Genomic DNA, 24,545 nt, shown 5'->3' with positions numbered 1-24,545 from the left:
AGTGAAAACGCGACTACACACGACGCCAATAAACGGTTTTACTTTTATGGAATGCCATTAAAAACCTCTTATAGTGTTTAAGCAACGACATTTTTTTTGAAACATATTTACTTTTAAAAGTGCGCCTGTTAATTACGAAATATTAGTTTTTGTAGTGTTCATTACTGGGCCAATAGGAGAGCTAGCCATGCCTTATTTTGGGCGAACTTTGCACTTAAATGCTTTTCTGCTCGTTTGTTGCAATTTGCAATTGCTCGTTTGTTGCAATGCGAACCATAGAGTTTCTTACTATTACCTAGAGGGAAAGCTGGCAGCCTGTCTATGGGAGTTTGCATGGAGACCCCTCGAGACCGCTTCAGCCACCATGGGCGCCCAAAAAAGCATGGGGCGGTGAGCTACTTGTTGCGGAACTTCAACTTTTGGCCAAAAAATAATGCAAGAATAAGCGCTATTCGATAATCAAGAATGTCATAACATTCAATATTCTGTCTGTAAATTGCCGGCCTGTAAATTGTAGATTGCCATAATTGACAGTTACTGCATAATTTCCTTTCCTCAAATACAATTTTTAAGGCGAAAGCCTTTAATACCTCATGCTGCCGTTAGCAACCCGTGTCGGCAGCCGTGTCTCTGTCCGGGTCGGCAGCCGTGTCTCCGTCCGGGTCGGCACATGGGTCCGCGTTTAGACTGGTGTCCACCGAGGTATGAGAGACAGTTACTGCATAATTTCCTTTCCTCAAACACAATTTTTAAGGCGAAATCCTTTAATGCCTCATGCTGTCGTTAGCAATCCGTGTCGGCAGCCGTGTCTCCGTCCGGGTCGGCACATGTGTCCGCGTTTAGACGGGTGTCCACCGAGATATGAGAGACAGTTACCGCATAATTTCCTTTCCTCAAATACAATTTTCAGTTTCTTCATTACGGCACCTCTTTCTTCTCTCACTCCCACTTCCTCCCTTCCTGTACGGTGCGGTTCGGGTGTCCACCGAGATGACAGAGAATTTCCTGTCCTCAAAAAGTGTTGCGTTCAAAGGGCAAGGCATCGCGCCGAATGGGTGGTGGCGTTCCTCCCTTCCTGTACAGTACGGTTCGGGTGTCCACCGAGATGACAGAGAATAACTGCGCCCTTTCCTTTCCTCAAAAAACGTTGCGTTCAAAGGGGAAGGCATCGCGCCGAATGGGTGGTGGCGTTCCTCCCTTCCTGTACAGTACGGTTCGGGTGTCCACCGAGATGACAGAGAATAACTGCGCCCTTTCCTTTCCTCAAAAAACGTTGCGTTCAAAGGGGAAGGCATCGCGCCGAAGGGGTGGTGGCATTCCTCCCTTCCTGTACGATGCGGTTCGGGCGTCCACCGAGATGACAGAGAATTACTGCCCAATTTCCTTTCCTGAAAAAGCGTCGCGTTCAAAGGGCAAGGCATCGCGCCGAACGAGTGGTGGAGTTCCGTGGACTGCCTGGCAGCGCTACAACACGCTGTCGCGTTCCACTCCTAAAGGCGAAGGTTAAGAGTCATTAATTAGTATTTAGTTATTAATCGGTAATTAGTGAGTAATTAGTAATTTGTCATTACTTCGTCATCAGCCCCGCCGCGGTGGCTCAGTGTTTACGGCGCTCAGCTGCTGACCCGAAAGACGCGGGGTCGATCCCGGCCGCGGCGGCTGAATTTCGATGGTGGTGGTGAAAAACATTTATGGGAAATTAAGTTTTTTAGAGAAAGGTGATTGGGGTAGGACCTCATTGGCCCTTTCCCCTTACAATACTGGGTGGAGCCCCTATTCCGGTGCCCCATTGGCAAGCAACGCCGCCCGCGTCCGTTGAACCAAAGCCTTTTGGCTTTTTAGGTCTTGACAGCCGAGCAGGGCCGCCTCCCAGTCCTCTGTGGTGGGGTTGGGGTTGGGGGGCATAGATGGGTTTGATTGACACGCCCAAACCATGTGGAAGGTGTCAGCCACCTCCCCACAGAACTGGCACGCGCCATCAAAGGATGTATTGAAATGTTTAAGCACCGCCGGGCACAGTACAGTGTTAGAATTTTGATGAGGAGCTCGTCAGCGCCATCCAGACCCTTACAAGGAGCCGGGTAGCGCCGGTGCTCCTCCTTGTAGAAATCGGTGATTTGTTTGAATGTAAGGGCCAGATTGTCTGATTGGGAGTACCCTTCTGAGGACAGGGAGATAGCCCGGGGAGAGAGTGCGCGGGCGGCCTGATCGGCCTGTTCGTTTCCCTGGAGTGCCTGGTGACCGGGGCCCAAATCAGGTTGCGTGGAGTTGGATCTTCGCATCGACAGCTATATTCCAGTATGCGCCAGGCAAGCGGGGGAGCCCAGCCCAACTCGTAGTTCCGACAGGCCCCTCGCGAGTCGGTGATGATGTGTTTTGACTTGGGATTCGTGAGAGCCAGAGCAATGGCAATCTCCTCCGCGTGTGTTGCGTTGTAGGCTTTGAAAGTGAGCCCGTTAACTGTGTTTGTGTTGTGTACGACTGCGGCCGTGTACCACCTCCCGTGGTGGGCCGGCAACGTCCACGTAATACACGTGTTCTTGGTTACCATAGTATCGCTCCAACGCTTCCGCGCGCGCCTGGCGACGACCGCTATGATCTTCTCTGGACATGTTGCGGGGAAGGGGTTGGACCCGGAGGGCGCGTCTCCAGGGTTCTGGCACTCTCTCTCCCTTTCCTCAATGTGGTAGTCATGTTTGATGTGTAGCCGGTCCAAGAGGCGGCGACCGGACGTGGTCTGTGCAAGACGCGTGTATTGGTTGACTAAGTGGGCTTCTCGAAGCTCCCTAAATGTGTTCACCACGCCCAAGGCCAGAAGCCTCTGGTTGGACGTGGTGACCGGGAGATCGAGAGCCCGCTTGATGACTTTCCGCAGGATGACCTCCAGTTGGTCATCATCGTGTTTGCGCAGGTGCAAGTAGGGAGTTGAGTAGAGGATTCTACTCGTTACGAAAGCATGGGCAAGCCGCAGTGCATCCTTGCTTCGTAATCCGCCCCGCTTGTTGGAGACTCGGCGGACCATGCGGCCCACCTGGTCTCCCACCGTGCGAAGTTTGGCTAGGGTGGTGTCGACTCTGCGTTGGTGGTGTATGAAGAGGCCAAGGACGCGGATCTCCTTGGCCTCCCGGATCGGTCCCTAGGGGGGGGGGGGGGTGGTGTAAACTTTATTGGTCATGACAAATTACAGGTGGGGGCAGAGCCCCCCTCATGGCCTGCGGGAGGGGCCCACACAGTGGGTTCCTCCCTTACAAATGGTGTGCCAGACCCTGGAGGGCCAGCCTGTTAGAGGCACTGGTGATGGCGAGTCGTTGGTCTTGGAGTGCTGAACTGGACATCAGCTGTTCCCAGTAAGTGAGTGCCACCTCTGGGGGAGGGGGGTGCGGGTAAGTGGAACAGGTGAGCAGAACATGCAGAAAGTCGCCAGGTTTGCCGCATAGTCGGCACGAGGAGGAGAATAGGTCAGGGAAGCGTCCGTGCATGACTATCGGGTATGGCAGTGTGCGAGTTTGAAGCCTGCGCCAGAAAGTTGATTGCGTGGTTGATAGCGAAGGGTGAGGAGGTGCGTATATCTGTCTGTTGGAACGATAGTGTTGTAGAATGTCACTGAAATTTAACAGGCACTCCCCTTCGATGGAGTAGGCGGTGTGCTCACCCGCCCGGAGGGTAAGATCTCGGGCGAGGGCATGCGCCTCCTCGTTTCCGGGTAGTACGGCATGTGCTGGCGCCCAGAGGAGCGTTACGGTTCTGGAGGGATTCCAGCGTCGGAGTATGCTGCTGGCTTGCCGAGAGATACGACCAGTGCTATAATTTAGGATTGCTGTTTGCGAATCGGAAATAATTTTGGTAGCGGCTGAAGAGGAGATGGCTAGAGCGATAGCCGCTTCCTCTGCCGTGGTTATGGATGAGGTAAGAATGGTTCCTGCCGTGATGGGGCGGCCGTCACTGCGAACAGCCACTATAGCTGCCTGTGCGCCTGATGCGTAGAGCGAGGCATCAGTATATGCTACATTGGGATCCTCCCCGTAAGCTCTGGGTAGTGCTAAGGCCCGGGCCTCTGTGCGCTTTTGATCGCGCTCCGGGTGCATGTGTTTAGGGAGGGGGGGTATCTGAACTGCAGCTCTTATGGGAGTGGGGATTCAGCGCCGGGTATAACTCCGACAGGCGATATGCGAAGAGACTGTAGCAGAGCTCGTCCTGCAGGGGTGCGTGTGAGTCTGGCTAGTTGTGCCGTTTTGGTGGCCTCACAGAGTTCCTCGAAAGTGTTATGTATTCCTAGTCGAAGAAGGCGCTCTGTGGAAGTGCATGGGGGAAGGCGTAAAGCTTTGCGCGTACTGCTCCGAATGAGGCCGTCTAGGCGTTCTCTATCTTTCGCCAAGAGGGGCAGATGCGGTAGTGCATATGTGATTCTACAGGTGATGTAAGCCTGTGTTAGTCGAAGCGTGTTTGGTAGGCCCGATTTTCTGTGTGCCACACGTTTGATGAGCCTAGTGGCTTGTTGTGTGTGCGTTTGGAGTGCTTGGATCGTGTCAGTGTGAGAGCCAGAAGTAGTGAGAAACATTCCCAGTATGCGAACCTTTGGCACTGTGGGAATCGGTTCCTTGCCCAAAACGAGCTGAATATTGGGTGGTGTGCCAGACATTCGGTGGGGTTTGTATATGAAAAGTTGCGATTTCGTGGGGGAGCATGAGAACCCTCTATCATGGACGTACGTGCAAATTATATTTAGTGCTGTTTGTAAGCGGTGTTCTATCTCCGCGTCGCTACCTCGGCATGTCCATAGTGTAATGTCATCGGCATAGAAACTGAAGTGTAGGTTGGGTATCGACTTGAGTAATTTAGGTAATCCCATCATGGCTATGTTAAAGAGAGTCGGTGAGAGGACCGCTCCGTGTGGGGTGCCTCGTGCTCCGATGGTGATGTCGTTTAAGGAATGCGGGCCGAATGAGAGATGGGCCGTGCGATTACTGAGGAAATCGCGAATGCAGTTGTACATGCGTTGTCCAACGTCGAGGGATTGCAGGTTGGTTAGGATAGCCGCGTGGGTAACGTGATCAAAGGCCTTATTGAGGTCTACTCCTAATACGGCTTTCGTATCCTTTGTTTTGGGTTCCAGTATCTGATGTTGTAGTTGGAGGAATACATCCTGCGCTGACAATCCTGGTCTAAAACCAAACATGCTGTTAGGGAGGAGCTCATTATCCTCCAAGTAGTTGCTGAGTCGCGTCTGAATGACATGCTCGAAGAGCTTGCTTACACATGAAGTAAGAGAGATGGGTCGGAGATTAGTACGGTGAAGCGGCTTGCCTGGCTTGGGCAGAAATACAACTTTCGCTGTTTTCCATTGAGGTGGTAGGGAACCGTTTTGCCAGCACTCATTGAAATAGGCTGTTAAGACTTCGATAGAGGGGGTGTCCAGATTTCGTAGTGCCCTGTTCGTGATCCCTTCCGGTCCCGGAGCGGAGGATGTATTCAGTTTGTGGAGTTCTGCCCTTACCTCAGCTTCTGTAATGGGCTGGTCTAAGAGTGTGTTTGGGGCGCCTTCGTAGTCGGGGTGAGTTTGGGCAGAAAATGGTGGAAAGTAGAGGTCTTTAAGCTGTTGTAAGAGGTCCTGTGGTTGAACTGTGCTGCCATGAATGAGTTTAGTGAGGTTATGATTTTGGGTCGTTTTGGACTGCGTTGGGTCTAGAAGATGCCTAAATAGGCGCCATGTCGGAGAGAGACTCATGTTTCCATTGATACGAGTACATAAGGTCTCCCAATTTTGCCTCATCAGAGTAGTTGCGTGCGTCTCTATTTCTGCATTTAGTCTACAAAGTCTTCTTTTAAGAGTTCGGTTCCACCGTTGTTTATGCCAGCGGCGCTCAAGGCCCGTTTTTGCCTCTCACAAACGCAAGAGGCGTGTGTCTACCGCCTCACTGGGGCAATCCGGGGGTGTAGTGCGAGTAACTGCTCGTATATCCTGATGTAGTTTTGTGGTCCACGCCTCTATGTCCGTTATGGACGTGTGCGTTCTATTGCTTCGGCATTTTCTGAGAGATTCCCAGTTCGTGATAGTTGGGTGTTTAGGGGAGGGTTTGCCAATTTAGCTATGGAGCGTAATCTCTAATGTAGTGATCGCTGCCTACATTGTCATTAGTGTTGCACCATTTTGCATCAGGAATGGAGTGTGTGAATGTGAGATCTGGTGTGGTGTCCCTGCTCACACTTCTTCCCACACGAGTGGGGTGATCGGAATCAGTAAGAAGTGTGAAGCCTTCCTGCTGTGTGGACAGCCAGACTCGGCGGCCCTTTGGAGTGTCTGTAGGGTACCCCCATGCTGTGTGTGGGGCATTGAAGTCCCCTACAATTAGCAAGGGTCGCTTATGCGCAAGTTGTTTGACAAGTGAGAAAAGCCGGTCGAAGTTTGGGAGAGCCCTTTTAGGGGGGCTATAAATGTTGAGAATAAAGAGACTGTGGAATTTTGGGTTATTGGGAACAAGGTCAATGCAGATATGGTCAATGTCGCAAACGGGGAGGCTGTGCACCAATACGGGACACGTACGTTTAACAAGAAATGCTACGTTGTGTGGTGCCTCCGATGAGGGTAAATAAGGCGTATATCCCGGCAGGGTAATGCGATTAATCGGTTCCTGTAGCGCCAAGACATCCGGCCCTGAAGCATGTTGTAGAAGTTGTTGGAGGATCCCTCTTTTTCTCCCAAAACCCCGGCAGTTCCACTGCCAGACCGTGCATAAAGGTTTAGAGGACGCCATCGTGTGGCAGCGATGGAAGTGCCTGTTGCGTTAAAGTGGGAGGAGTATGACTTATATTCGGGGTTGGGGGGTCCTGATGATCTGGTGTCTTTGGCTTGCGCTTACGATAGGGGTGACTTTCAAATCCAGCCAGATGCTCTTCTATTTCCTGAAATCTGCGGGCTGTGCGTTGTGCATGCTCTTCCAGCGCTTTATGGAAGGTTGTAGAGATTTGGACGAACATTTGATCGATTTTTTGCAAAAGCGCTGCTTCTAGCTTAGTTACTATGGTGTGTTCAATACGTTCGACCAGGCGAGCTTCTAGCCGAGCACAGAGAATGTTTTCAAGGCGATCTGCCACTGCTTGGAGGTCTGCATCAGAGAGAGCTACGCTTGTTCTAGCGCTATTGCTCGGGGAGGGTAGCGGTTCGAGATCTGGGTCCTCATGCATGGGTGCGGTGGGGGGATGGTCATTGCTTTGAGGGTTAGTGTCTTGTTGATTTGGTGAGACAGGATCGTGAGTGGGGTTAGAAGTGGGGGAAGGAAGTGAGGAAGAAGGGGATGGTCCCCCAGAGGTAGCACTTAGCTTGTCTTCCAGTAATGCGATGCGTTGGAGGAGCATGGCGTTTTCTTCTTGCAGCCGCCGTTGTGCTGCATTCTCAGGCGTTGAGGTTGGCTGTATTGTGCTGTGCGCCGGCGGTGTAGAGCCTCGCGGTGACTGCATCACTTTCTGCGCCCATGTGTCCTGCTTGCTTGCGGCGGACCCCGTGAGGTCTTGCTGCAGCTGGGTAAGTGCAGGCCATGACGACGGATGCTGGTCTAGTTGTTGGAAGGCTGGCTTCGCAGGGTACTGAAGCCGTTTTGTGCCTGGATTCCGTGCCTTGCAGGGTCCTGTGCCCGTGAGGTGCGGGCCGTTGCAGTGGATACATTTAGGTATGCACTGTGGGTCAGTACTGGGATGTTGTGTCCCACATCTGGGGCATAGATGACTCTTGGGTAAGGGACAGACGTCGTAACGGTGGCCCGGTTGCCTACAGTTCGTGCAGGCGTCTGGGCTACCTCTGTAAGGCGTGCATCTGTAGATGGTGCCCATATAGTTGATGGCGTAGTGGACCTTGTCCGCGTCGAATGTAATGAGGATTGAGTTGGTCTTCCCCATTCTGCGTGCAGCCAAGATGGTGTGGTCTGGATTCCCTTGCACGATATATTTGTAGATTTCGTCGGGCGTCTCTTGATAGTAGGCGTTCGTCAGTACTCCTCTAGTGGCGCCCGGGGGCGGTGCCGCATAAGCTGTGCACTCGTACCGTGTGTCGTCGATGGACAGGTGGGTGACTCCTATCAGGTGTTGAATGGTTTCGATGTGCGTTGTGGCTATGGTAAATGTATTGTTGGTTGGGTGGATACGAAGCACAGCGTCGGCTGGCAGAGGCTTTGTTAGTTGGGCTTGAACTGCAGCTCGTATTTTCATTCCGGGCATGGTAGAGAGCAGGAGCTCACCTCGCGGCCGGACGACAACCCTGATTGCCTCTAACGGCAGGGGCGGTATTCGTCTGTTGCGCTGGGAGACGAGGAGTGAAGCACGTGTGATCGGCGGCGCCCGTTGCGGCGCCGCAACGGCGTTTGTCGCGGCGGAGAGCTGGGCGTTCCTGCCGTTTGGGTGAGCGTTGCCGTCGGTGTCAGGCGTTTGAAGCGGTTTATGGGTAATTGCTGCAATCGCTTGCCTTTCTGCCCGAGTCTTGTACGAACGGCCCAACGCGGCGATCCAGTCGCCGGACTGAAGTTCGTGTTCTGGGACGGTGCGTCCCTCCACCTGGATGTCCATGGGGAGGCCGGGCTCGCCGGCTTGGCGCGTTGGTGAGGCTGCCGTCAGGCTTATCTAGGTGGCGTTCCGCGGCTGCACAGAACCGGGCCGGAATCCAGGAAAGGAAGAGTTCAAATCACACACCTGGACTTGCGTAGGTCCCTGGAGATGTTTGGCGCTTGCTTGGACAGTTGGTTGGCCGCTGTGATGAAAATTTCCGGAGAAACACACACATTTAGCCGGAGCCCATGTGCAGAGCGTCCGACCCGCGTTGCCCCCTGGCGGCGAGTCGGTCCCGAGGGGAGACTGATGCGATGTCAGTGCACGTTAACGAACCCCAGGTGGTCGAAATTTCCGGAGCCCTTCACTACAGCGTCCCTCATAGCCCCAGTTGCTTTGTGACGTCAAACCCCAATAAACCAATAAACCAACCAATTATGTGTGACGTCATCCAGTGGTGACGTCACCAATGTCACATAAGCAAAGTGTTGCGGAAAACGCTTTCGCCTCTACGCACTTTAGACAGTCAAAGTGCCCCTGAATTTTTCAACATGCTTTTCAGATAAAGTGGTAAATTGGTTTTTGAGGAAAGGAAACGGCGCAGTATTTGTCTTACATATCTCGGTGTACACCTGAACCACGCCGTAAGGAAAGGGAGGGAGACGGGAGTGTTTACCCGCCGCGGTGGCTCTGTGGTAAGGCGCTCGTCTACCGAGCCGGAGTACCCGGGTTCGAACCCGACCGCGGCGGCCGCGTTTCGATGCAGGCGAAACGCAAGGGGCGCCCGTGTGCCGTGCGATGTCAGTGCGGGTTAAAGATCCCCAGGTGGTCGAAATTATTCCGAAGGCCTCCACTACAGCACCTCTTTTTCGCTTTCTTCTTTCACTACCACTTTCCTCCCTTCTCTTACAATGCGGCTCAGGTGTCCGCCGAGATATGTGAGACAGATACTGCGCCAATTCCTTTCCTCAAAAACCAATTTACCGATTTCAGGTGGGAGTGAGAGAAAGAGATGCCCTAGTGCATGACTCCAGAATAACTTCTACCACCTGGGAATCTTTAACGTGCACTGACATTGCACAGCACACGTGCGCCTTTTGTAGCGATAACAACACTACGCCAGCCGCTCTGGGCATGGTGAACACATTTCGGGAGCTCCGGGAAGCCCACTTGACCAACCAATACACACGTCTCTCGAAGACATCGTCGGGTCGCCGCCTCCTTGTCCGACTACACATCCGACCCACCACTCTCATGGAAGAGCGCATACGTATTCCATCCCAGTGGAGATGCGCCCTCTTCCAGCGAACATGAACCACGAGGTCCATAATGGCTGGCGCCTGGCGCCTGGCGCGGGCGGAAGCCCTGGCCCGCCACTATGGATCGAAACCAGGCGTATTCTACGTGGATGCCTCCGGCCCCCACCATGGGGGATGGTTCACGGCCGCAGTCGTCCACGAATCCAAAACAGTGAACGGCCTTACTTTCCGAGCCCGTGACATAACACACGCGGAGGAGGTCGTCATTGCGTTGGCTGCATCTCATTCCAATTCAAAAACAACGATTTCCGACTCGCGAGGGGCATGTCGGAACGTAGAGCAGGGCTGGGTACCGTATCTAGCCTACCGCATTCTCCAAAACAGCGTCTACACCGGAGACCCCGCTCACCGGCGTATCGTTTGGGCTCCTGCTCACATGGGCCTTGAGGGTCAGCTGCCGCCCGCGCGGTCTCTCACCGGACATTCCCTCCGACCCCGACGATCAGGAACTCGAATTCATTCCAGCTTACTCGTTTAAATACATTTCTTTACTTTATCAATCTGGCCATGGTCTTTATCCCCGCCCGTGTAAAGGCCTCTGAAAGGCGGAGGGGTGGCTTCTGCTTCGCCTATATACAAATACTTTGCTGTGCCCGGCAGCTCTCAAACACTTCGACCCTTCTTTCTCTGGCAGCTGTCCGCACTATGCGGAGAAGTCTTCAGACATCTACCACATGGTGTGGGCCTGCCCCTCCAACCCTGCTATCCCCCCTCACCCCAACCCAACCCGGGAGGACTGGGAGGCGACCCTGCTCGGCTGCTCTGACCTGCAGGCCCAACGGGCCCTGGTCGCGCGAGCCCGGGCAGCGGCCGACGCCACTGGGGTCCCGAACTAGGGACCTACACCTAGTACTTGTGATGGCTGGCCCTCTCTGGGTCAGCTCATACCTCACCTCCCGAAGTTTATCTGTAAATAAATGTTTTCCACCACCACCACCGCCTCTTCAGCATGGTCACACTTTGGCCGTGGTTGTATCTCGGTCGTGGTTTCACCTCGGTGGACACCCGAACCGCACCTCACAGAAGGGAGGGAGTGAAACAAGAAAGAGAAAGAGGGACCGTAATGAAGAAAATGAAAATTCTATTTGAGGAAAGGAAATTACGCAGTATACGGCTCGCATATCTCCGTGGACACCGGTCATCCTTTGTAGAGGAAGGGAGGAAGGGAAAGAAGAAACAGACAGGAGGGGCCCGTAATGAAGAAAATGATTTTGAAGAAAAGAAATTACGCAGTAGCTCTGAATCCACGTCCAGGAACGAATATGAAGAAGGAACGTCCAGCGAAACGCAGCGGCGAAAGACTGACTGAAATTCGACTCAGCGAGTTCCACTCGGCCAACTGTTGCTATCGCATCACTCCAGGTTTGACCAGAGCTTAAGCCACAGCCAATTTTTGAAGCGAAAAGCTTCGCTATAGGCTCGTCAACACCGTGCTTCGCGTGAGCCAGAGGCCAGATTTGCCACTTCTGCGCATGCACGAAACCGAGCGACGTCACGCGCAGCGCAGGTTGGCCGCCGACTCCGTAATAAAAAAAAGAATAAAAATAAGCACAGTAATGAGAATAAAAAAAAGAAATGAAAGAAATAAAACATCACAAATAAAAAATAAAAGAAAATTGGCAGAGGCTCAGCTTGGTTAAACCCGGAAATCGCGAAAGCAACTTCATCCGTTTCTTCAGCCCGCATCCGCCGTGTCTACCGCCGCTCTGCGTAGACGGCTGTTGTTTTTGCACCTGAGAGAAGGATGAAGAGCTCGCTGCTGTCTCTTACGCTCATTGCCACGAGCTTCCCTAGCGGTAGGTGGCATCGTCGAAGCAAATGTTAAGCCGCCGGCGGAGGCACCGCCACTACTCGCAGACGGTGCGAGATGGTCGCCCAGCTCTTCGTCGTGACGTCACAACACCTGTTGCGCTCCTGGCGGACAGCGCGGAAGTTAGGCGTCCGGTGGTGGCACCGCCAGTACCAAGGAGGCCACTACTCGCAGACGGCGCGAGATGGTCGCCCGCATGGAGGTAAAAAAACTAGGAGAGAGTGCGCTCAGCCTCTGCAAGCCATCCTCCTCTGACGCCGCTGCCGAGGGCACTTTTGCGCACTGACTCATGGGAAATAGGCCCTCCTCCATAGTTACCAGACTGCCAGCCGGCGGTGCTTTTTAGTGAACGTCCGTGCTCCGATGTAGCGCAGAAGCGCAGCGCCTGTGTTGCAGCTTTGGCGGAATGTGTACCGAGCTCGAGGTTGCCTGAAGGCTCCGCGTCTCAACAGTTCTGTTGATTACACTCTTGAGTTTTTGGGTGCACTGTAGAAAACTGCAGGTGAACTTTTCATCGAAGGGTGCGGCCGCGACCTCGTCACTGTTCAACTGTGGTTCATAAAGAGAATGGAGAGGAATTCCTTTCGTCGTTATACACACATACGGAGCGTTTATTTCAGCGCATGCTATAAGCGGAGAACTCGACAGTAGGCGAAGAAACGAGCCTCTAAAAAAGGGCGCAGCGGCTTCCAGAGCGCTCACGGTGGACGGACGTGTTTTACGAGCGCTCCGGCGCGCTGCGCAAGATTCTATTTCTCAGGCGGACTTCGGCCCGCCCGTGGGCCCGGCACAAGTCGTGCCGAATACGCTCGCGCACATACGCGGTTCGAGAGAGTGCCGTCGGCTTTACGTCTGCCACAGCGCACAATCACTTACAAAAAGAAGTAAACTGTATGTACTGCACAGCCGCGCGCTCGTACGTCCTGTCTCGGACTAATCGCGCGCGCGGCACACTGCACTAGCGGCCGGGGTGGGGCGCCCGGCCGCGTATACTGTCCGAGGTAGCACCCACGGAGCGTTCGTGTCACGCGTGCACTACCTGGCGAAGAGCGAGCGGAAAGTCAAGCCCGCCTGCTCGATGAACGCACAGAGGCTCACCATTGTTCTGTCACGGGTGCGAGCACTGCCGCGCGGCCACAGGAGCGCTTCGAGACTGTCCGGGATGATTCCCAGCGCCCTGCAGGCCGCGAGAATCTCGCGACGCGGCACTGCAGCGGCACAGCGAAGGAGCATGTGCTCCAATATCTCCACTGCGCCGCAGTCAGCGCACGCGTCGCTCGGGGACGGCGGCCGCTGCGGCGAGCGAGCAGTTTGCGCTCACCACGGAGCCGTCAGTGAACAGAAGCAGATGGTCGCGCAGTTGCTCGTACAGCGAGAGAGCGAAACCGAAACCGAAATCCGGCTAAGAGCTACCACTGCCTTGTCACGTGAGGGCCTATTTGCCATGATTCTTTCGATTATATTTTTTATGACTAGGCTTCAAGATTGTGACGTCATGGTCCCTCCTAGTTTTTCTTCCTCCATGGTCGCCCGGTTCTTCGGCGTGACGTCACAACACCTGTTGCGCTCCTGGCGGACAGCGCGGAAGTTAGGCGTCCGGTGGTGGCACCCAACGTTACTAGAACAAACTCAGTTTCACAGCTCTGCCCGGAGAGCTGTCCCAAGTGGCGGTCGCGTGAACTAGTGGCGCTGCGATCGAGTCTTGCTCCCTCGTCGCCGCTTGGTGTGGCTCGCTGGCCCTGTTGCGCCCTTTTTAAAGAGAGCGCTCGCGACAGCCGTTTTGTACGTGTCGTCTGCTTCTCGGTTAATTTTAAGGCGAAAGCCTTTAATGCCTCATACTGTCGTTAGCAGCCGTGTCGGCAGATGTGTCCTCGTTTCGGCGTCACTACTTAAAAAAAAACTGTCGAGGCTGAGAATCGAACCAGGGCCTTTGGCATTTGAAGTGGCTTTCCCTCTCTCTCTCTCTTACTCATTTGGCATTTAAACTAGCCATTAACTCATGACTAGTTAGTCATGATTGGTTAATGACTAACTATCCAGTCATGACTGGTCAGTCATTAATCACTCATGACCTGTTAGTCATGATCGACTAGTTATTCATTAACCAGTCATTACTAGTCATGACTGGTTAGTCATTAGTCATGACTGGTTAGCCATGACTAATGACGCATTGGTCATGACTGGTTAGCCATTAACCAACTAGTCATGACTAGTTAGTCAATAACCAATCATGACTAGTAAGTCATGGGTCAAGTCATGACCCAATTAGTCATTAATGGTTAGTCATGACTAATTGGTATTAACCAGTCATGGCTAGTCATTACTGGTTAGCCATTAGTCATGGTTAGTCATGACGGATTAATCATGACTAACCATGACCAATTACTAATTGTCATGACTGGTTAGTTATTAAAGGGGTGGAGACACCAAATTTTGAAGCTATAAATAGCCTGCTATTGGATTCCTATGTATGCAAGGGCACTCACAGCCAGATGTTGGACGCAACAAACGTTTAAAAATATTTTAATTCGCTTCCAAAGATTACCTAAATGCTCACTCTCACGATCTAGACCCATCGCTAGCGCCATCAACCATGACGTCACAAGGGGTAAAGAAAAATTAAAGTTTTAGTGACGTCATACCAAAATACAGTGACGTACGATGAGCGGGGCACAGCCGCGTGAGCGCAGTCGACGCACCAGCGAGCCGCGTTTGCTGCTAACCGCCACTCGCTCGGTTTGCGGCGCGCTGTTGCGAACAGCGTCGCAACGTCCGATCGCAGCTCGTCGCCTGCGTCCGGCCTGCTAGATGTCAACGGCGGGCCGCTCGCGGCGAACGCAATGACGGGAAGCGGCAGGCAATACGAGCGCGGAGAGCGGCAGCATCATGACGACATATAGGGCGCACTCCTTGGAGCCGGGCGGCCTGCGTCAGTCTTCGTGCCGACCGCCGGCATCTGAAGAACGCGATAGTATTGTTTGTTCACGTTCATAGCAAACCCTGGGATATATGAATATCAAAAATGCATCGTTTCTGACGATCGTTGGCAAATACCGAGTTCCTGGTAGAAGTGATGACTGCGATGCAAGCAAATTTCATCCCATAGCCGGTTCTGTGCTGCTGCTACCTGGTGCGGTTCGCCTGCCGTCTGCTAGCTCTGTTGCTGAAGACGTCGTGGAAATCGAACATATATTTTATTATGGGACGAGTTCACAGTAAAGGGGTGCCGAGCGGAGCACGTTTCTGAGCGCTGGCCAGTCCCGAAGCGCCCTCAGCTGCGGAGTCAATGCGAAAGCAGCTAGGCCTAGCGACGACTAGGGCAGTCTGGGACCAGCGCGCAGGTCGTCGGCCGGCGTTGCCGCAGGCAGTGTCGCTGCCGAAAGGTCCACTTTTAGCACAGTCATGCTGTCGTATCTCGAACCTAGAAAGCATCCTTTCTAGTAGCATGGCTGTTTTGTATTTTCTTGTGCGGACGTGAAGTACGCCGAGTCTGCCGGCCGGTAGGTCAGCCTGGATACCGTCTGCCGACGTCATAAAAGCGAGCTAAAGAGTGTTCTTGACGTAAATAATAAACCATGGGACAAGAAATGTGAAAAAAGTGTCATTTTTGAGGATCGCTGACCAATACTGAGCTGCTAGTAGAGGTAACAACTGTGATATGAGCAAATTTCTCACAACCGCGCCTATCAGCTGCCGCTGGCGCGACGTTGGGGTCCGGCTCGCCTGGCGCCCGCTCGCTCCGCTGCCGAAGGCGTAGAGGAGATTGACCATACTATTATTTTATTGTGAGATGATTCTGTTAACACTACAGCTATTTGTGAAAAGTAGGCCTTTTATTATAGCGCAGGCGACTTCCGAAGCGCCGGCCGCTTGCTAAACAGGCTATAGGCCTAGCGACGACCACGGCAGCCAGGCAGCAGCAGAGCTCGTCGCCCGGAGCGCCCACGAGCGGTGCCGTTGCCGAAAGCTCCCAACATAAGCAGACATGCTTTTTTGTCGCTGCTCGAGTATAGCTGGCAGTTCTGATAACAAGGCGATCTTGTCTTTTCTTGTGATATTTGTACACCATCCCAAGCAGCGCTCAGGTACTGCTGCACGGCAGCGAAGTGTGACACCGCGGTTGTGGGCGCAGCTTGGGTAGAGCGGCGCAGCGATGCTTACTGGCATTTTGCAAAGTGTTTCGCATCCTCACGCGAACCCGCGAAGGCGATATTAGCGCGCGAACAAAAAAAAAAGTCGACGTCCTCATTCATTGGAATGAGATCTGTCATAATCCGAGCTGCTGGGACTAGACATGCAGTTGTTTGCTTTCATGCGCTGGTCAGCACGTGTGTGAGAAAGCAGACGATGCAGCAGTAGGTGCCGCGTCACAACTTTTGTGGGCCCACGTGACCAAGCGAAGCAGTTGATCTTCCCCCTCTGTGACGTCACTGTACAACTCGGCGTTCCGAAACCGAAACCGAAAATCGTTCACCTAAAAATGCTATAATAAATTATTCACTGTGAATATATGAATCTTTGACTGTGAATCATACTTCCTGGAGCCATAAGAAACGTTTGAAACCAAGAACGCGCGAACCACAAATTTGGTGTCTCCACCCCTTTAAGCAGTCATGACAAGTTAGTCATTAGCCAGCCATTAGTAGTTGACTGGTTAGTCATGACTGGTTTGTCATGACTAGCCAGTCAATAACCGGACATAACTAGTTTGTAATTAATCAATCATGACTAGTTATTCATGGGTCATGACTAATTAGTCTCGACCCAATTGGTCATGGCTAGCCAAACCAAGTCGCCCCATAGCCGCCTCGTGTGTGCCAACCGCCGTGCAGCCAAAGTTGCGTGGAAAGGCTTTCGCCTCGCGCACTTTAGATCGTCAAAGTGGCCCCTGAGTTTTGTTTTAGTATTTTGTGACACAGCGGAGCGCCCCGTGCTCCTTTATTGAGCATAGGTGGCTTTGTCGTGGCGTGACTATGACTGTGACTACGTCCTTGACTGTGTGACTGCGACTCTGTATTGACTGCGTGACTGTGACTGTGTCCTTGTCTGAGTGACTGTGACTTCGGTTTTTTTTTGTCTTGATTATGTTTTTATTTTTGTGATCTTTATTTTGTGGCCGGCGCTCAGTGCTTTCTTTGACTGTTACGGTGACAATGACTTTGCAGTGACTTGGGTTTTCTTTTTTTTATTATTATTATTATTTATTTCGCGGACTGCACGCTGTGCTTTGGCTATCTGCCTGCGTCTAACTTACTATGACGAGACTTTTGTTTTCTTTTCTTATGAGTTTTTTTATGCTCTGTTCTTCGCTTAATTTTTTTTTCTTTGAAACATTTAGTTATTTTTCATTTATTTTGAATTGGCGTTAAGCCTGGCAAAGCATTGCTGGTCCAGGCATCCTCTCTCTTTCTTTTATGTTTTTCTTTACCTCTTTTTTTGAGAGGACCAATAAAAAAAAAGGGCCTCTTCATGCTGACCTGCTTTGCATCGGGATGCAATAGCGGGTATCCCAACGATGACTCCACGGACAGTCATTTCAGCGTTTTTGCAATTTTTTCACAATATTAACTGCCGAATTTCGCATCACACAAACGTTTTCTCCAAGATAACACGCAGCTTCGAAGCAAAAGCTGCCGTAATGGAAGTATTATTTTACTGCAGCCATGTAGAGCGCGAATGCAGCTCGCCAAAACCTCATATGTGCCGGCCCCTCCACGCTTCCGCGCTGCGTGTAGCAGACGACGCGCCCGCCAGGGAGCAAGACTCGACTGCAGCGCCGTTAGTTCTCGTGACCGCCGCTTGGGACACTCTCCTCCGCTGGGCGGTATGGGGAGCTGCGAAACTGAGTAGGTTCTAGTAACGTTGGTGGCACCGCCACCAAGGAGGCCACTACTAGCAGACGGCGCGAGATGGTCGCCCAGTTCTTCGGCGTGACGTCACAACACCTGTTGCGCTCCTGGCGGACAGCGCGGGAGTTAGGCCGCCGGTGGTGGCACCGCACTACTCGCAGACTGCGCGAGATGGTCGCCCCATAGAGTTTCTTACTATTACCTAGAGGGAAAGCTGGCGGGGCTGCCCTTCAGCCACCATGGACGCTCAAAGCATCATGGGGCGGTGAGCTACTTGTTGCGGAACAGTCGTATTTTTTTGGAAACACGGAGTGGCACTACTACGATGTTTCATTCCGAAAACGCTGTTCATGTGTGCGCAGACGACTTTCGCGCGAACGCAGTATGCAAAAACCATAGTAGTGAAAACGCAACGACACACGACGCCAATAAAAGCTTTCACTTTTCCGAAATGCCATTAAAAAACCTCTTAAAGTATTGAAGCAACGAATTTTTTTTAAAACATATTTCCTTTTAATAGTGCGCCTGTTAGCGAAATATTAGTTTTTATAGTGTTCAATACATGGCCAATAGGAGAGCGAGTCGTCTCTTATTTTGGGCAAACTTTGCACTTAAATGCTTTTCGGCTCGTTTGTTGCAACAATTAGACAAGATATTGAATGTTAAGACGTTTGTAGTTATCAAAGAGCTTTATTTTTCTATTATTTTTTGGCCAAAAGTTGCAGTTCCGCAACAAGTAGCTCATCGCCCCATGATGCTTTGAGCGCCCATGGTGGCTGAAGTGGTCACGAGGGGTCTCCGTGCAAACTCCCATAGACGGGTTGCTACGGCCGCTTATCTGTTTTATTGCGAAAGCAATACTACTTTCACTTTCAAGCCTTTGCGGTGCGACGGCGGTGAACATGAAATGACCTTTCGCATGACCTCTGTGTGACGTCACGCCGAAGAGCTGGGCGACCATCTCGCGCCGTCCGTGTGCGACGGCGGTGCACATGAACGGCGGCCTAACTCCCGCTCTGTCCGCCAGGAGCGCCACAGGTGTTGCGACGTCACGCCGAAGAGCTGGGCGACCATCTCGCGCCGTCTGTGTGCGACAGCGGTGCACATCAACGTTTCTAGATAAAGACAGTTGGGAAACTGCGCCGGCGAGCCAGGGAGCAGAGCGGCCCCACGCTATCGCCGTCTAGGCGGTGGCGCTGCGGTCGCTTTAGGATGAGCGCGTCGTCTGCTACTCCCAGCTTGAGGAGCGTCTTAAGGAGATGGCTCGTGTCCGTTAAAAAAACAACGTATTTAAGGAATATTACCCACCCGAGGAATATTCTCAACATAAACTACGAGGAGGCAAGCGGTACGTCATGTTTCTCTAAACCGCGGAAAGAAGGGCTTCCAGTTTTTCCCGATATTTAAAGCCAAAAGCTCAACCTCGAGCATCCTGCCCTCACGTACCCCAGACGTGGAGCGCACGCGGACTTCGCAATTCGTAGATGAGCGCGGCTAGAAGTATAGTGTACTAGAATCTAGTACACTATACTAGAAGCAGTCGCCCCCGGCGCAGACGATGCGAGGCACGAACTAACGTTAATCATTCGCGCAGCAAACTGTGACCATGCGCAGTCAATGGGCGCCGCGGCAGTGAAGAGAAATCGTGGCCTCTGAGATCAAGCGCGGTGTTAAAGTACCTATGCTTGAGCTGGGCACGGAGGCCGTAGAAAACCAACGCGGTATTTCCACCACCCAAGAGATGGCGCTCGCATTTCTTTGAGATGAAATCGGCGACAGAAAGGGGCCGCATACCCGGAGAGAGTTTTAAGGCGAAAGGTGTCGCTTCGCAGGTCTCCCAATCCCACTGTCGCAGTGCGTTCTGACAGGAAGGATCTTACGTAGTCGTGGGTTCTTCTGCCGCAGTTGGCGTTGTTTAGGCCTTCCATAATGGCCTCGTGGCTAACATTGTCGAAGGCCCCTTTGATGTCCAGGGCCATGATAATGTTTTCGCCAGTTCTAGGTGCCGTGTCTATGATCTCTTCCTTGATCTGCAGCAGGACGTCTTGCGTCGACAGGTTCGCCCGGAAGCCGAACATGCTGTGCGGGTACTGTTCTTCGTCTTCCAGGTATTGTTGAATTCGCCTGGTGACAATTCTCTCGTACAATTTGCCAAGGCACGACGTGAGGGAAATGGGTCTCAGGTTCTCAATCTGAAGCTTCTTGCCGGGTTTGGGTATCATAACCACGACAGCGTGCTTCCACTCCTTCGGCACCACTCCCTCTGCCCACAGCGTGTTGAGGTACGCCGTGAGCTGGTCGATCGCCTCGTCGCTGAGGTTGCGGATCAAGGCGTTCTTGATCTTGTCTGCGCCGGCTGCTGTATTTCTTGTTGTCGAGCTTATCGCCGCCTGGACTTCCTTTCTTGTGATCGGCCTGTCCATTGCGGGATTGTCTGCTTCTTGGTACTCCCCGTTGTAGCCCTGGGGGTTGTCCTTGCCGTAGCATTTGATGCGGACTGCTTCTAGCAGTTCTTCGTCCGATCCTTCGTACTGGTAGGCCAATTTCTGAATCGCCTTGCCACTTTCTGCTTTTGTCTTGGTTGGGTCCATGAGGGCCTTGAGTATGCGCCACGTCTTGGCCGTGCTGAGCGTGCCGTTCAGTGAGCTGCTGAACTGATGCCATCCCTGCCTGGCCAGTTGCGTGGCATACTCCTCTGCCTTCAGCGTGATTTCCGCAATCTTCTTTTTGAGTTTTCTGTTTAGCTTTTGTTTTTTAAAGCGTTTGGTGAGCCCGCGTCTTGCCTCCCATAGCCCGAGTAGCCGCCTGTCCACCTCCGGTGCTTGTTCTGTTCTATCTATTTCCTTTGTATAGAGTTCTTGTATTTCTTTCAGCGGTTGGCTCCACTCCTCTATGGAAGTGATTTCCCCTTTTAGCCGTTCGCTGTGCTTGCGGAAGGCGTCCCAGTTGGTAAGGTGGGCCGTTCCGATCTTCTTCTTTACGTTGCTGCTTCGATTGCCGTTCTTAGAATGTAGTGGTCACTGCCAAGGTCTTCCAGCAGATTTTCCCACTCGGCCTGCTTTGCTCCCTTGATAAAGGTGAGGTCAGGGCAAGTATCTGGACTCACACTGTTACCTCGCCTAGTTGGTTGGTTTTCATCCGTTAGGAGGTCGCAGTCTATGTTTTCCGCCGCTACGCACATCTGCTGCCCCTTTTTCTCAGTTTTTTGGTATCCCCAGCTCGACCTCCTTGCGTTAAAGTCACCCGCGATTATTAAGGTGTTCGTCTTGGCTAGCTTATTCGCCTCCGAAAAAAGCTTGCTAAAATCGCCATCCCTTTGTCTGGGGGGGCTGTAAAGGTTAACTATGAAAGTGCTTTTGGCCTTGTGTTTCTTTTTGGGTATAATCTCTGTTATTACATGTTCTATCTGTGTGCCCTCAATCTCCTTGTGTGCTATGGTGACCAGCTTGTTGCTGATGAGGGTGGCGGTGCCGCTAGAAGGCAGGGCAGGGCAGACTATGTGAAGCGGAACCTAGCCACAATGGAAAACACAGTATACACAGACGCGGCCCTCTATCCATGGGACCACAGGACCAGAAAGTTCCGAGTCGCGGCAGCAGTGGTAGATTACATGGGGGAACCAATTAGCAGCGCGACATTAAGAAACTGTACGGTAACGGAGGGGGAGGAAGCTGCCGTAGCTCTAGCGGCGGCCGAAGGTTACCGTAGGAAGAAGTCTTTGATAATCCTAACAGACTCCAAAGCAGCATGCAGGAACTACATACAGGGCAAAATAAGCAAGGAAGCGCTGAGCATCCTCCTCGAAGCAAAGCTTCCAAATAAGACCTTAAGACACAGGATTTTCTGGATACCGGCACACACCGGGATAGAGGGTAACTCGAGGGTAGACAGCCTAGTTCGCGAGATCACGAGCCGAGCAGGGCAGTCAGAAACCCTGGAGGACCCAAATGAGCCAACACACAACGCCTCCGAGTGAACCTAATTTATTCACACTCTCTGCCTGAAGGTGTAACTGGGAGTTCCGCTCACCGCTGTCTTGTATTAGGCGTCGGTGCGGTCCGGCCAACAGGTGCCTCGCTGCTTGGCTGCTCTGGCGGGGGTGGCCCTCAGACTGGTGGCGGTCCCACGTTTCGGCTGGCGGTCTTATGGCGGGTTGCGGCGTCAGGCTTCTTGGGCGTCTCGGCTGGCGGTACTCTGACGGGTTGTGGCGTCCGGCTTCTTGGGCGTCTCGGCTGGCGGTACTCTGACGGGTTGTGGCGTCCGGCTTCTTGGGCGTCTCGGCTGGCGGTACTCTGACGGGTTGTGGCGTCCGGCTTCTTGGGCGTCTCGGCTGGCGGTACTCTGACGGGTTGTGGCGTCCGGCTTCTTGGGCGTCTCGGCTGGCGGTACTCTGACGGGTTGTGGCGTCCGGCTTCTTGGGCGTCTCGGCTGGCGGTCAGTTTGCAGCGGATGCCCTCGGGTCCGGCCTCACCGACTACAGACCAGCGCGATCTCCGTCCGTTTACTTCGCCGTCTCTGCTCGTTCTCTCCTTTGTCTCATCTGTCTCCAACGCCTCTCTCTGAGGACTCCCTTTCTTTCCTTCGGTGTCCTCCTCGAATCCTCTGCTGGGAGCCCTCTTGGTGCTAACTTGCCGGCCTCCCCCGCCACCTCGATCCATTAGTAAGGCCGTCGCGCTGCAAGACAATGCAGGCCAGTGGGCCCGCGAACTCCGGGAAGCTGTTTGTGCCGCGAGCGTTCCGGCCTACCCTCCGCGCCGCAGGGTGCCGGCCTCTTCGCGAACGCGGAGCTCATGTTCAGCCGAAGACGCACTCCTCTCGAAGTTGACATATTTATGAGGGTCACGGCTGTCCTCTCTCCTCTCGCATCAGAAGCCGGGGTGGTCTCTTCCAAGAACCGCGGCTTGGTCACGCGACCACGGCATTCGCAAACTCGGCCGTCAACGGACAAAGGGAGTCCTCCCTTAGCAGCGGAAGAGAGCAGCTGCCCGGGGAGACAGTCTGTTTTCCAAGGGCATGGGGCCCTCTTTTCTTTTGGGTTAACTTCCCTTAATAAAGACCCAACTCCCAGCCTTCTCCGAGTCCGCAGCCCGTACCTCGCAACAAGGCCGTCTGCAGGCATGCATGCGCGCACACACAAACGCACAAACGTGCCTGTCTCTGCGCCAAAGGGGGGGGGGGGGGAGTTGGGGACGCGCTGCAAAACGGGCCGCAGGGATGCGTGTGGTCGCGCTGGGCGCCCCGCGCGGCCTCTCCTCTTTTGCCCTCTGGCTATTTCGCACGTCTTTGTGTTGCTCCCGCTGCATTCCACACAACCGCCTTCGCTGACGGGGCAGGGCGATAATTTTGAGCCAGACACAGTGTCTCTGGTGTTAGTCGATGGAGAGAGTTTTTTTGGGTCATGCCTAGGCCTCCCGTACACAGTCCTTTACACATACTACATAAGATGTTCCCTACACAATACAGGGACACATGTCCGTGGTGCGGAGCAACCCCCACTCTATATCACATCACATGGGAATGCGAACGTAACAGAGCATTTCACAAGCTAAATGACCCGAATGCGGAACAATGGGAGGGCCTGCTGACCAGCAGCGAGCTCACGGCCCAAAGGGCACTGGTGCAGCACGCCTGCGAAGCAGCAAGACTCAGCGGTGCCCTGGAATAGGGGCGCCGACCTTGTGAAGAGGCCGAAGACATGACGACATCGGCCCACCGCTAAAACCTGATTTTTGGAGCAATAAATGTTTTTCACTCACAAGGCGAAAGCCTATATGTGTCTCATCGTTGTAAGCAGCAGTTGTCGACAGAAATGTCACGCATTTCAGTTGGTCGAAACGGTCACGACGTCACAGTGCGCCAATTTCAAACGAGGCCAATTGTACTTTGGCTAGTAACCATGCAACCAATTGAAGGGATCGTATAGTGATGCTCCAAGTAAGTGGGACTGAGCTTAGTTAATTGCTTAATTACCCAATTAGCCCAATTAACTTTTCTAGTCAGGCCATATAAATAAATAAAACCCAGTAGAAAATTGGTCGATCTCGGGAATCGAAGCCCGGTCTTCGGAGTGCGAGACGAACATGCTATCCACTCCGCCATGCCAGCTTGATGGTTTGGAATGAACAAAGGCGCGTCTAGTGAATACGGTGTCTTCGCTCACTGCCATCCTCCTCCCTTCCCTTCCGGCGAGGTTTAGGTGTCCATCGAGATATGAGAGACAGATACATTTCCTTTCCTCAAAAACCAATTTACCGACGAGCGAGGCGTAGAACCGAATGGGCGATGGCGTTCTATGGACTCCCTCACAGCGTTGCAAGACGCTGTCGCGTTAGACGCGAATCTTAACATCTTAACCACACATCAGTGACCGCACTTTAGGTCAAAAAGTGCACCCCCCCCTTTAATTTTGACGGGTGTCCACCGAGATATGTGAGACAGTTACTGCGTAATTTCCTTTCCTCAAATACAATTTTAATTTTCTTCATTACGAGCCATCTTTCTCTTTCTTCTTTCACTCCCACTTCCTCCCTTCCTCTACGATGTGGTTCAGGTGTCCACCGAGATGACAGAGAACTACTGCGCCATTTCCTTTCCTCAAAAACCGTTGCGTTCAAACGGCAAGGCATCGCGCCGAACGGGTGGTGGCCTTCCGTGGACTCCCTGGCAGCGCTACAACACGCTGTCGCGTTCCACTCCTAAAGGGGAAGCTTAAGCGTCATTAATTAGCAGTTAATTAGTATTCAGGCATTGATAAGTAATTAACCATTAATTAGTGATTTGTCATCACTTAGTAATTAGTACTCAATTACATGTGACGCCACCAGTGCCACAGAAGCAGTCAAAGTGGTGCGGAAAACGCTTTCGCCTCTACGCACTTTAGACAGTCAAAGTGCCCCTGGATTTTTCCAACTGTCTTCAGAATTTATTAGACTTCACAAAAATAAAGAGGACAGGGGAACGATAGAATTAGAGATAGATGGACAACCCGTAAGGAGGACAAATAAGCTTCGCATCTTGGGAATGTGGCTGCAGGAG

Source organism: Amblyomma mixtum, chromosome 5 (assembly GCF_055824585.1).
Source record: "Amblyomma mixtum isolate Tamu chromosome 5, ASM5582458v1, whole genome shotgun sequence".
In the NCBI taxonomy this organism is placed as follows: domain Eukaryota; kingdom Metazoa; phylum Arthropoda; class Arachnida; order Ixodida; family Ixodidae; genus Amblyomma; species Amblyomma mixtum.
Note: the sequence above shows the minus strand (reverse complement) of the source record.